This window comes from Glycine max, chromosome 14, assembly GCF_000004515.6.
Source record: "Glycine max cultivar Williams 82 chromosome 14, Glycine_max_v4.0, whole genome shotgun sequence".
Classification (NCBI taxonomy): Eukaryota; Viridiplantae; Streptophyta; class Magnoliopsida; order Fabales; family Fabaceae; genus Glycine; species Glycine max.
Window position 1 is genome coordinate 10,836,958 of NC_038250.2, and position 12,301 is coordinate 10,849,258.

A 12,301-nucleotide genomic window follows, 5' to 3' on the forward strand; every position below is an offset into this window, starting at 1 on the left:
AAGTTCGATGGTAGTACGAGCCTTTGACGGTAGTCGGCGGGAGGTGATGTGGGAAATCAACATCCCCATTCAGATAAGCCCCCACACTTGCAATATGGTTTTTCAAGTGATGGACATAAATCCCGCCTACAGCTGCCTTTTGTGGAGACCCTGGATTCATGCGCTAGGAGTGGTCCCTTCGACGCTTCACCAGAAATTGAAATTCGCGATTAGTGGACTCTTGGTGATAGTGTCAGGCGAAGAAGATATGTTGGTGAGCTGCCCCTCCTCCGCGCCATATGTGGAAGCAGCGGAGGAATCATTGGAAACAACTTTCCAATCCTTCGAGGTGGTGAGTTGTGCCTCTGTGGAAAAGAGTCCGTTGCTGTCTTGTCTCTCTAATGCGGCCCTAATGGTGGCACGGGTGATGTTCAGGCACGGTTATGAGCTCGGAATGGGTCTGGGCAAGGACAGCCACGGGAATGCCGATGTGGTCGACATTAGGGGGAACCCGTACAAATATGGGTTGGGGTATGAACCCGGGAAACCGGGAAGAAGGAATGCACCGTCAAGACTCCGGGCAGATAGGGGATGGCTCGGCGATGTTAGCCAGTGTTTCACAAGTGCCGGGATAATGTTCAAGGCAGAGGTGGCGGCAATAGGAGAGGAGTCTCCACAAGATCCGCCAAGTTTCATACGACCGTGCCATCCCAATTCCCAAGTGGGGAACTGGCGCGTGATGAGCCAGTCGGAAGTCTATACCGCTGATTCAATATGTGAGGGTCGATCCTTTGAGGATCCTAACAACGAGGGTTTGATAATCGATTTCGACCGAGAAGAAAGTCAAACAATAAACGAAGAAGAGGAAGAGGACGTCCTTTCACCAGAGTTGGAGAGGCTGATCGGTCAGGAAGAACGCGAAATGAAGCCTCACCAAGAGGAAATCGAACTGATAAACTTAGAGATCGGGGAGGGAAAGAAAGAAGTGAAAGTAGAAACCGGTATGACCGCACCTATCCGCCAAGGTTTGATAACCCTTCTTGAAGAATATCAAGACAACTTTGCATGGTCGTACCAAGACATGCCAGGTCTGGACCTCGACATTGTGCAGCATAAGTTGCCATTGAATCCTGGGTTAAGCAAAAACTACGAAGGATGAGACCCGAAATGTCTTTGAAAATTAAAGAAGAAGTGAGAAAGCAGTTCGATGCGGGTTTCTTGGTTGTAGCTCGATACCCGGAGTGGGTAGCCAACATTGTCCCGGTCTCAAAAATAGGACGGCAAAGTACAAATATGCGTAGACTATCGGGACTTAAACCGAACTAGTCCTAAAGACAATTTTCCCTTGCCACACATTGATATACTGGTAGATAATACAGCCAAGTTCGCCCTTTTCTCCTTTATGGATGGTTTCTCAGGGTATAATCAGATAAAGATGGCACCCGAAGATGTGGAGAAGACTACTTTTGTCACCCTATGGGGAACATTCTGCTACAAAGTGATGGCCTTCAGGCTGAAAAATGCTGGGGCAACCTATCAGCGTGCCATGGTAGCGTTGTTCCACGACATGATGCATAAAGAGATAGAAGTCTATGTAGATGACATGATTGCAAAATCTCTGACCGAGGACGAACACCTCGTCAATCTGCGTAAGCTATTTGGAAGGCTGCAGAAATACCAACTGAAACTAAACCCCGCCAAGTGCACCTTCGGGGTGAAATCGGGGAAATTATTGGGATTTATCGTGAGCCAGAAAGGGATAGAGATAGATCTCGAGAAAGTGAAGGCCATTCTTGAAATGCCAGAGCCACGCACGGAGAAGCAGGTTTGAGGTTTCCTGGGCAGGTTGAATTACATCGTGAGATTTATCTCGCAACTCACCCCTACCTGCGAGCCCATCTTCAAACTATTGCGTAAGAACTAGGCGATCCTGTGGAACAGCGACTGCCAAGAGGCCTTCGAAAAAATCAAACAGAGCCTCGCGAATCCCCCGGTGCTCATGCCACCTGTAATAGAAAGACCTATTTTCTTGTACATGACTGTGTTAGACGAGTCTATGGGGTGCGTGTTGGGTCAGCACGATGACTCTAGGAAAAAGGAACATGCCATTTACTATTTAAGCAAGAAGTTTACCGCCTGTGAGATGAATTACTCAATGTTGGAAAGGACGTGTTGTGCCTTGGTATGGGCATCACATCGTCTTAGGCAGTACATGCTCAGTCATACCACGTGGCTTATTTCCAAAATGGATCCCGTGAAATACATCTTTGAGAAGCTGGCCCTCACGGGACGAATCGCTAGGTGGCAGGTACTACTATCTGAATTCGATATTGTGTACGTCACCCAAAAGGCGATGAAGGGGGGCGCCTTGGCAGATTATTTCGCCCAACAACCCCTCCAAGATTACCGTCCGATGCACCCCGAGTTCCTGGATGAAGACATCATGGCCCTGTCATACCCTAATTTCGTCCGAGGATTATTACTTGATGACATGCAATCTTTGGTTAGCCGATTTGAGATACTTGGCGGCCTTTGTTGCACAATAAATGAAGTCCCGAGACGTGTCAAGAATCAAAAGGAAGCAGGCTTGCGCGATCCATGAAATTCCGTGATATGGCAGAAATCGAAAAGATGTGTTTTTGCGTAATCCGTGAGTTTCCGTAACTTCTTCGAAAGCTAAAAAAGAGTAAATACATAATCCGTGAGGATTCGTAACCTTGCGGAAGGAAAATAAGTACCGTTACGAAATTCGTAAAGTTTCGTAACGTTACGGAAAAAGAATTACCAAAAAAAATAGAAGGGGATGCATTTAGTAAAAAAGGGGGGTACAAATAGCAATCTGGCCCACTTGGGCCTTCCAGATCCTTCCTCCAGAAGGCTGTTGCTTCTGGAGGAAGCAACCTTGCTCGCCTGGGCGAGCTGGGTGGCAAGCTCGTCCCCTATTTTGCTATAAATAAGGGGAGGAGTGAAGAAGAAAGGGTTCAGCCTTCTTGGCACTTCTCATTCTCTCGAAATTGCTGAGGAAAATTATTTCCGTGAAGAAAATCCAAGCCGAGGCGCTTCCGTAACGTTTCCGTGAGTAATTACGCGAAGATTCTCGACCGTTCTTCAACATTCATCGTTCGTTCTTCGTTTTCTTCAGTCTTCAACGGGTAAGTACCTCAAACCGAGCTTTTTAATTCATTCTATGTACCCGTGGTGGTCCACATTTTGTTTCATGTATTTTTATTCTCATTTTCATTCGCTTTTTATACCCCCTTTTGACGTGCTTAAGCCATTTATTTAAGTCATTTCTCGCCTAATCTAAAAATAAAATAAATTTCCACCGATCGTTTGAATTGTATCATCCGTTAATTTCGGTTAAAATGAATTCCGATCGTTCGGTCATGCCGAAACCACGTTGGAAATCAAAAAAGAGGTAAAATAATAATATAATAATAAAAAATCCCTTTTAGTAAAATAAAGCGAAAAAATCAATCGGACGTTTTCTCTTTGGGATTTCTCATTCTTAATTGAATTGACTAATAACTAAAGTGAAACCAAGGCTAAAAATCAATTCGCCTAGTCCAGCTCGTCCACAAAAATAGGGTTTTGGAAAGTTTATCATTTCAGTTTCTTACCAAGTAAATGGATCATTTTTAAGGTCCAACGCCTTAAAATGATCACCTTTCAAGTAAAAAGAATCACTTGATTCACGCATAAGAAAGAACAACGTAGGTCTGATTTCCTCTTCGATGGAGGGTACGTAGGAGCAAAAGCCCCGCTTTTGTCGACCTCAAAAAATAAAAAGAACTAAAAGTTAAGATAACACAATTTCCACAATTCTAAAAAATAGGTTGTTGTCCTTTGAGACAAACGTGAGAGGTGCTAATACCTTCCTTAAGCGTAAATACAACTCCCGAACTTAGAATTTTCATTTTGACCGGTTTCCTTCGGTTTTTCCGACGTTTTCCACAAATAAACGTTGGTGGCGACTCCGCGCATCTTTCCTCCTTTGGAAAGCGCACTCGTGAGCCTCGCCTTCGCTCGCCCGCGAAGGGCACGTTGCGACAGTTGGCGACTCCACTGGGGACTTTTTGTGAGTTAGGCCTATTTTAAGGAATTGTGGATTTGTGAAACTTCGTGTGTGCATTTGTTGAACTGTGTAAAATGTAAATAATTGTTGTATACTTTGCATTCTTTACACTGCATTCTAAGCACCCACGGGTTTGAGTAAAAAAGGGGCCCTACACCCAGGTTCATAGGAATTTAAGGAGTGGAGGTGAATCTATCATCATGCTAGGTCTCCGACTTGCTTGATAATAGTGAAACCTCGTCTACGGCTTTCTCTCTTTATAATGTGTTGTCGCTGGTATTCCATACCGCCACAATATTATTATCTTGAGTGATGATACCTCTAGAAAACAGTCGTGTGAGTTATGAATTGTTGGGGAATAGTTATTAGAGACCCCTAGATATTGTCCTATAGGTTCCCAAATAGGGGCAAAGAGCAAACACGCTCCGTGCCATTTGTTTTCATGCATCTTTTGATAAAAAGCACTAGTTTATAGTTTTTGCTAGTGGTGTTTGGTTTCTTTAGAGTAATACGTAACCTTTTTAATGCTACGTCGAGGCGCCATCATGCCCAAATGTAGCATTAAAGTTAGATCCCTGCGGTCTCGTATGTGTGAATTACCCCTTTGTGTTGTTTTCTTTCCGATTCATGCATATGCATTGCATCATTCATGTCGGAGTCTTGATCCACCCCTTTTTTAGGTAAAATGATGGGGACAAATCAAAACGGCAAAAGGTTTTATCAAGTCAAGGTTAAAAGTCTAGATGTCACTAGCCTCAAGGAATTGGGACGATTGATGGGACCTCTCCAAAGGCAAGCCTTCCGCAAAGTGTACGGGAAGATTCTAGATTTGGCCGCAGCGGAGGTATTTACGGAAGCTGTCGTATCCCTCGCCCAATACTATGACCAGCCGTTGAGGTGTTTCACGTTTGGGGACTTCCAAATGGTACCAACTATTGAAGAGTTTGAGGAAATATTAGGATGCCCTCTTGGGGGGAGAAAACCGTATCTTTTCTCCGACTTTCTTCCTTCCTTGAGCAAGATTGCAGCTGTGATTGGGGATTCAGCAAAAGAGTTGGATCGCATGAAACAAACTCACAATGGAGTAGTGGGCCTACCACGGAAATACTTGGAAGGCAAGGCAAGGGATATGGCGAGCCAAGAGAAGTGGGGCCCGTTTGCGGATATTTTAGCTTTGCTGATTTTTTGGGTTGTCCTCTTTCCGAACGTTGACGGTTTGGTAGACTTAGCCGCCATTGATGCTTTCCTTGCATATCACCATAGCAAGGAAAGTCCAGTGGTGGCTATCTTGGCAGATATGTTTGACACCTTTGACCGGGGGTGTGAGAAAAATAGTGCACGGATTGTCTGTTGTTTACCCGCTCTCTGTGTGTGGTTGATTTCACACCTATTCCGACAAGACACGAGACACTCGTGTCCGCTTCAAAGCTATCGCTCATGCGCCGAAAAAGGAAGAGTCGATTGGGACCAACATTTGGCTGGGATCGAGGGCAGCGCGATCAATTGGTTTCCTCGTTGGAAGGAAGGCAAGGAAGGAGTTCTTTTCTCGTGTGGGGACTACCCTAATGTTCCATTGATAGGGACTAGGGGGTGTATTAATTATAATCCCGCACTCGCCATAAGACAGCTAGGGTACCCAATGAGGGGAGCGCCAACTGAAGAAAGTCTCTCGCCTTTCCTTGTGAGGAATCTAGGCGCGCAAGGTCTCGAGGTTACACAAAGAATCCACAAGGCGTGGAGGAGTCCGTTGAGGAAAGACAAGGAGCTTAGGGGCATCCGTAATGGCGTCATCGGAGGTTATCATGGATGGCTAAGAATTCACACGCGAGGGTTAGATTGGCTCTCCAAGTTGAAAGTTATCAATGAGGAGAACTTCGAAGCTCCGGAGGAAGATGAAGAAGGCCGAGCTCTAAAATTGGAGCTATGGAAGGCAAGGCTCGCCAAGGAGAAGTTCAAATCAGCTGCTACACACATCCAGAAAGAGTGCACCGAGTTACAAGAGGAAAACGCGGCCACTGCAAGAGCCCTTGAACAAGTAACCAAAAGGGCCCGCAAGGAGGAATATGGCCGAGAGAAATTCCGAGGAGCATTGTGGGGTAGCAACAATGAGCTCAAGCTCCGAAGAGAGGAGAGAGATCGGTCACGGGTGCATGGCATGATCTTAAAAGAAGAGTTAGTTGCTTGCGCGAGGTCCAAAAGGAGTTTGGCTCAACACTTGGAAGCCGCGGAGCAAAGCATGCTAGCTATCATAGGGCAATACAAGGAAGAGTTGAACCAGTCTGTGGCCCATGAACAAAAGCTAGTGGAGGATTTTGCACAAGTGTACGCCGAAAAAGAAGCAAGAGGGAGGGTGATTGATGCATTGCATCAAGAAGCGACTATGTGGATGGATAGGTTCGCCTTAACTTTGAATGGAAGTCAAGACCTCCCGCGTCTATTAGCCAAAGCGAAAGCCATGGCCGAAGTGTGTACGGCCCCCGAGGAGATTCATGGGCTAATCAATTACTGTCAACACATGATATATTTGATGGCCCACATAATTAGAAACCGTTAGGTTCTCTTGTAATACCTTTGCATAATCTTGGCTAGATGAAAGCTTTGTTCTTTTTATAAAATGAGAAGTTCTGAACTCATCATGTTATCTAAAAACCTTGGGGTGGATCCAAGTGCTCCGATCATCCATTTGCATACTCATGTTTTGGTGGCATACTCACCGTTGTTTATTTCTTTAGGAATTTCATCATAACTAAGAAAACACCAAGGCACCCCTATAACACTCGATCCAGAAAAATGGATAATGAAGAGGGCATGCAGGAACAGATGAAGGCCGATCTATCGGCTTTAAAAGATCAAATGGCTTCCATCTCAGAGGTCATGTTAAAACTCCAGAAAACCATAGAGGACAAAGCCACGGCAACCGCCTCCAGTACGGTTAGGGAAGCGGAACCGGTGCTGCAACCCGCTTTAAATCCGGGCCGAGATAGAAACACGGCCATGTTTGGTCGAAGGTATAGTCCGCAAGGTTATCCTTATGGCTTGCCTCCGGACTTCACTCCCCGTGCCACCCCGGAAGATTTAAGCCAAGCCCCTACTTTTGAGGGGCAACTCCCGCCTTATGACGACTATCCCGGGCAAGACGATGAGGAAGGAGATACCCATCTTGGCCCCCTGCTCCACCTCAAAGATCCGTCCCCACATGAACTAACCCAACCGAACATAGTCCGCCATGTCCCGGCCACACCCACACCGGTAAAAGAATCTGTTCCCTTCGCGGAAGATAAGGGAAAGATTGAGGCGCTTGAAGAAAGGTTAAGAGCAGTCGAGGGCCTTGGCAATTACCTATTCTCGGATTTAGCACATTTATGTCTCGTACCCAATATCGTCATTCCTCCCAAGTTCAAAGTATCGGACTTTGATAAGTACAAAGGGATGACATGTCCGAAGGGACATCTTCGGATGTATTGCCGAAAGATGGGGGCGTATTCTGCGGACGAAAAATTGTTGGTCCATTTCTTTCAAGACAGCTTGGCCGGGGCAGCTGTAGCATGGTATACCAATCTGGAAGCTTCCCAGATTCGATCATGGAAGGACTTGGCAACTGCCTTCATTAGGCAGTACCAGTACAATACGGACATGGCTCCCGATCGGAACCAGGTTTAGAGTATGACTAAGCGAGAGCATGAGTCCATTAAGGAATATGCCCAAAGATGGAGAGATCTCGCAGCCCAAGTCGTACCGTCCATGACGGAAAGGGAGATGATCACAATTATGGTAGATACGTTACCCACGTTCTACTATGAAAAGCTGATAGGCTACATGCCAGCTAACTTTGCGGATCTCGTCTTCGCCGGAGAAAGGATTGAATCCGGACTACGAAAAGGCAAGTTCGAATATGCTTCCAATGTGGCCCCCAACAACAACAGAAGAGCCCCAGTAGTGGGCGCGAGGAAAAAGGAAGGAGACGCCCACGCAGTCACCACCGCCCCGACGTAGATGAAAGTACCCCAAAATATCCAAAGCTCATACCAGCCCAATCCCCCAAATTTTTTAATCCGAGCCGGGAATTCTCTCCCGACTCAAGTAAAAGGACCACCCGCAGCAGAAAGAGCGCCGGCCCAACGCACGGCTCCAGCCGCTCCCCGGCCAGTTAGTAATATAGCCCCCGACGCGACCTATAAATATGCACAGCACCCGCCCCCGAGAGATAACTTCTCCCCTATTCCCATGGCATACTCCGAGTTATGGCCTTCATTATTGGAGAATCATTTGGTGGTGGCCATACCCGGGAAGGTCTTCCAACCACCCTACCCCAAGTGGTACGACCCGGGTGCCAAGTGTGTGTACCATAGTGGAGCTCCCGGACACAATATCGACTCTTGCATCCCGTTCAAGTATAAAGTGCAGCACTTGATTAGTGTCGGCTGGCTAGCGTTTCAGGAGGAAGGACCAAATGTTAAAACCAACCCGCTAGCTAGTCATGGAGGGGCTAGCGTGAACACCGTCGAAAAGGACGGGCCATCGCGGGCAAAGAGGATAGGAGAGGTGGCTACTTCTAGACGCTTCATCTATCAATCACTGCAAGCGGCGTGCATGGTCTCCCGAGGTGGAGACGAAAGGGATGAATGTTTGTTTCACCTCGGGGAGTCGCATGATATGGAAACCTGTCCCGTGGTGGAAGAATTGCTTCAGCGGCTCATGGATTACGGGCAGCTCGAAGTGTCCATATGAGGGAGGGAAGAACCACAAATTTGCATGCAGTCGGAAGAGAAGAAAGTTCCTCTAACCCCCAAGGCCCTAGTGATATGTTTTACTAGGAAAGGGACCGGCTCCACACCCATGTATCCTCGGACAGTGCCCAAGCCAACGCCATTTGCATATCAAAGTAATAAGGCCGTTCCGTGGAAGTATACCCCTCCCGCGTTCAGTGAAAGAGTTACGACCGAAGTTGACTCCCTGTCAGCTAAGGTGACCAACATCACCGGCCTCAGTGGCATAACCCGCAGTGGTCGGGTGTTCGCTTCCCCTCACCCGGTGGAGTTGCCCTCCAAGGGAAAAGCGCCCATGGTCCAAGAGCCCACAGACGTAGCCACCCCCTCGAAAGAAGTTGATCCTCCAGTGGTAAGAGGGGCTGAAAAGAAAGAAGGTCTTCAAGGTAAGACGGTGACTTTGGAAGAGGCCCATGAGTTCCTCCGCCTCATCCAACAAAGCGAGTTTAAGGTAGTTGAGCAACTGAATAAAACTCCAGCAAGGATCTCTTTGCTTGAACTACTCATAAACTCCGAGCCTCATCGTGCGTTGTTGATGAAGGTCCTTAACGATGCCCATGTAGCACATGATATCTCAGTGGAGGGTTTTGAAGGCATCGTTAATCATATAACCACCAACAATTATATCGCGTTTGCGGAAGAAGAGATTCCCGTTGAGGGGAGAGGACACAACAAGGCTCTACATGTGTCGGTGAGATGTATGGACCACGTTGTCGCAAAGGTACTTATCGACAATTGATCGAGTTTAAATGTAATGCCGAAGACCACTTTGGAAAAGCTTCCTTTTAGTGCGTCACGTTTAAAACCGAGCTCGATGGTGGTGTGAGCCTTTGATGGTACTCGGTGGGAAGTGATGGGGGAAATCGACATTCCCATTCAGATAGGCCCTCACACTTGCAACGTGGTGTTTCAAGTAATGGATATAAATCCCGCCTATAGCTGCCTCTTGGGAAGACCGTGAATTCATGCCCTGGGAGTGGTCCCTTCAACGCTTCACTAGAAATTGAAGTTCGCAGTGGGTGGACTTTTAGTGATAGTGTCGGGTGAAGAGGATATGTTAGTGAGCTGCCCCTCCTCCGCACCGTACGTAGAAGCGGCAGAAGAATCATTGGAAACGGCTTTCCAATCCTTTGAGGTGGTGAGCTGTGCCTCTGTGGAACCAAGTCCGTCGCTACCTTCTCTCTCCAAAGCGGCCATAATGGTGGCGCGTGTTATGCTCAGGAACGGATTTGAGCCCGGAATGGGTCTAGGCAAGGACTGCCTCGGGAATGCCGACGTGGTCGATATCAAGGGAAATCCATACAAGTATGGATTAGGGTATGAACCCGGGATGCCGGGGAGGAGGAACGTGCCGTCGAGATTTCGGGCGGATAGGGTATGGCCCGGCCGTATTAGCCAGTGTTTCACCAGCGCTGGAATGGTGTCCGAGGAGGAGGTGGCCGCAATAGAAGAGGAGTTCCCTCAAGACCCACCAAGTTTTGTGCAACCATGCCACCCCGATTCCCAAGTGGGGAACTGGCGCGTGATAAGCCAATCAGAAGTCTATACCGCTGATTCCACGTAATTAGAGCCTATAGATTTCCTTTCTCTTTTGTTTTGTGAAACCTACCTTATTAAATAAACAAAGAGATCTTGTTTCATCTGTTCTTGCGGTTCCACCTTTTCTCATATCATTTTGCATGTTTTTCTTTTGTCTTGTTTGGTATAGATATGAGGGTCAATTCGTTGAGGATCCTAATAACGAGGGTTTGACAATCGATTTCGATCGAGATATAAGCCAAACGATAAATGAGGAAGAGGAAGAGGACGTCCCGTCACCAGAGTTGGAGAGGTTGGTCGCTCAGGAAGAACGTGAAATGAAGCCTCACCAAGAAGAAACCGAATTGGTAAACTTGCGGACCACGGAGGAAAAGAAAGAAGTAAAGGTAGGAACCGGTATGACCGCGCCTATCCGCCAAGGCTTGATAACCCTTCTTGAAGAGTATCAAGATGTCTTTGCGTGGTCGTATCAAGACATGCCTGGTTTGGATTCCGACATTGTGCAGCATAAGTTGCCTTTGAATCCTGGGTCTTCCCCGGTTAAGCAAAAGTTACGAAGAATGAAACCCGAGATGTCTTTAAAAATTAAAGAAGAAGTAAGGAAGCAGTTTGATGCAGGATTCCTAGCTATGGCGCGGTACCCGGAATGGGTGGCCAATATTGTCCACGTCCCGAAAAAGGACGGCAAGGTTCGAATGTGTGTAGACTACCGGGACTTGAACCGAGCCAGTCCTAAAGACAATTTTCCCCTGTCACACATTGATATATTGGTAGATAATACAGCCAAATTCGCTTTTTTTTCATTTATGGATGGTTTCTCGGGGTATAATTAGATAAAGATGGCACCCGAAGATGTAGAGAAGACCACTTTCGTCACCCTATGGGGGACATTCTGCTATAAAGTGATGGCCTTCAGGCTGAAAAATGCTGGGGCAACCTATCAGCGTGCCATGGTGGCGTTGTTCCATGATAGGATGCATAAGGAAATAGAGGTCTACGTAGATGACATGATTGCCAAGTCTCGGACTGAGGCCGAACACCTTGTCAATCTGCGTAAGCTGTTTGGAAGGTTGCGGAAATACCAATTAAAACTGAACCCAACCAAATGCACCTTTGGGGTGAAGTCGGGGAAGCTGCTAGGATTTATCGTAAGTCAGAAAGGGATAGAGATAGATCCTGAGAAAGTAAAGGCCATCCTTGAAATGCCAGAACCACGCACGGAGAAGCAGGTTCAGGGGTTTTTAGGCAGGTTGAATTATATCGCGAGATTTATCTCGCAACTCACCCCTACCTGTGAGCCCATTTTTAAGCTGTTACGTAAGAACCAAGTGGTCCTATGGAACAGTGACTGCCAAGAGGCCTTCGAGAAGATCAAACAGAGTCTCGCGAATCCCCCGGTGCTCATGCCACCTGTAACAGGAAGACCTCTTTTCCTGTACATGACCGTGTTGGACGAGTCTATGGGGTGCGTGTTGGGTCAGCATGATGATTCTGGGAAAAAGGAGCAAGCCATCTACTATCTGAGCAAGAAGTTTACCGCATGTGAGATGAATTACTCAATGCTGGAAAGGACGTGTTATGCTCTGGTATGGGCATCACATCGGCTTAGGCAGTATATGCTCAGCCATACCACGTGGCTTATTTCCAAAATGGATCCCGTGAAATACATCTTTGAAAAACCGGCCCTCACGGGACGAATCGCTAGGTGGCAGGTACTATTATCTGAATTCGATATCGTTTACGTCACCCAAAAAGCGGTAAAGGGAAGTGCCTTAGCAGATTATTTGGCCCAGCAACCCCTCCAGGATTATCGGCCGATGCACCCCGAGTTCCCAGATGAAGATATCATGGCCCTGTTTGAAGAGAAGCGGACGCACGAGGACATAGACAAATGGATTGTTTGCTTCGATGGGGCATCTAATGCTTTGGGCCACGGAATAGG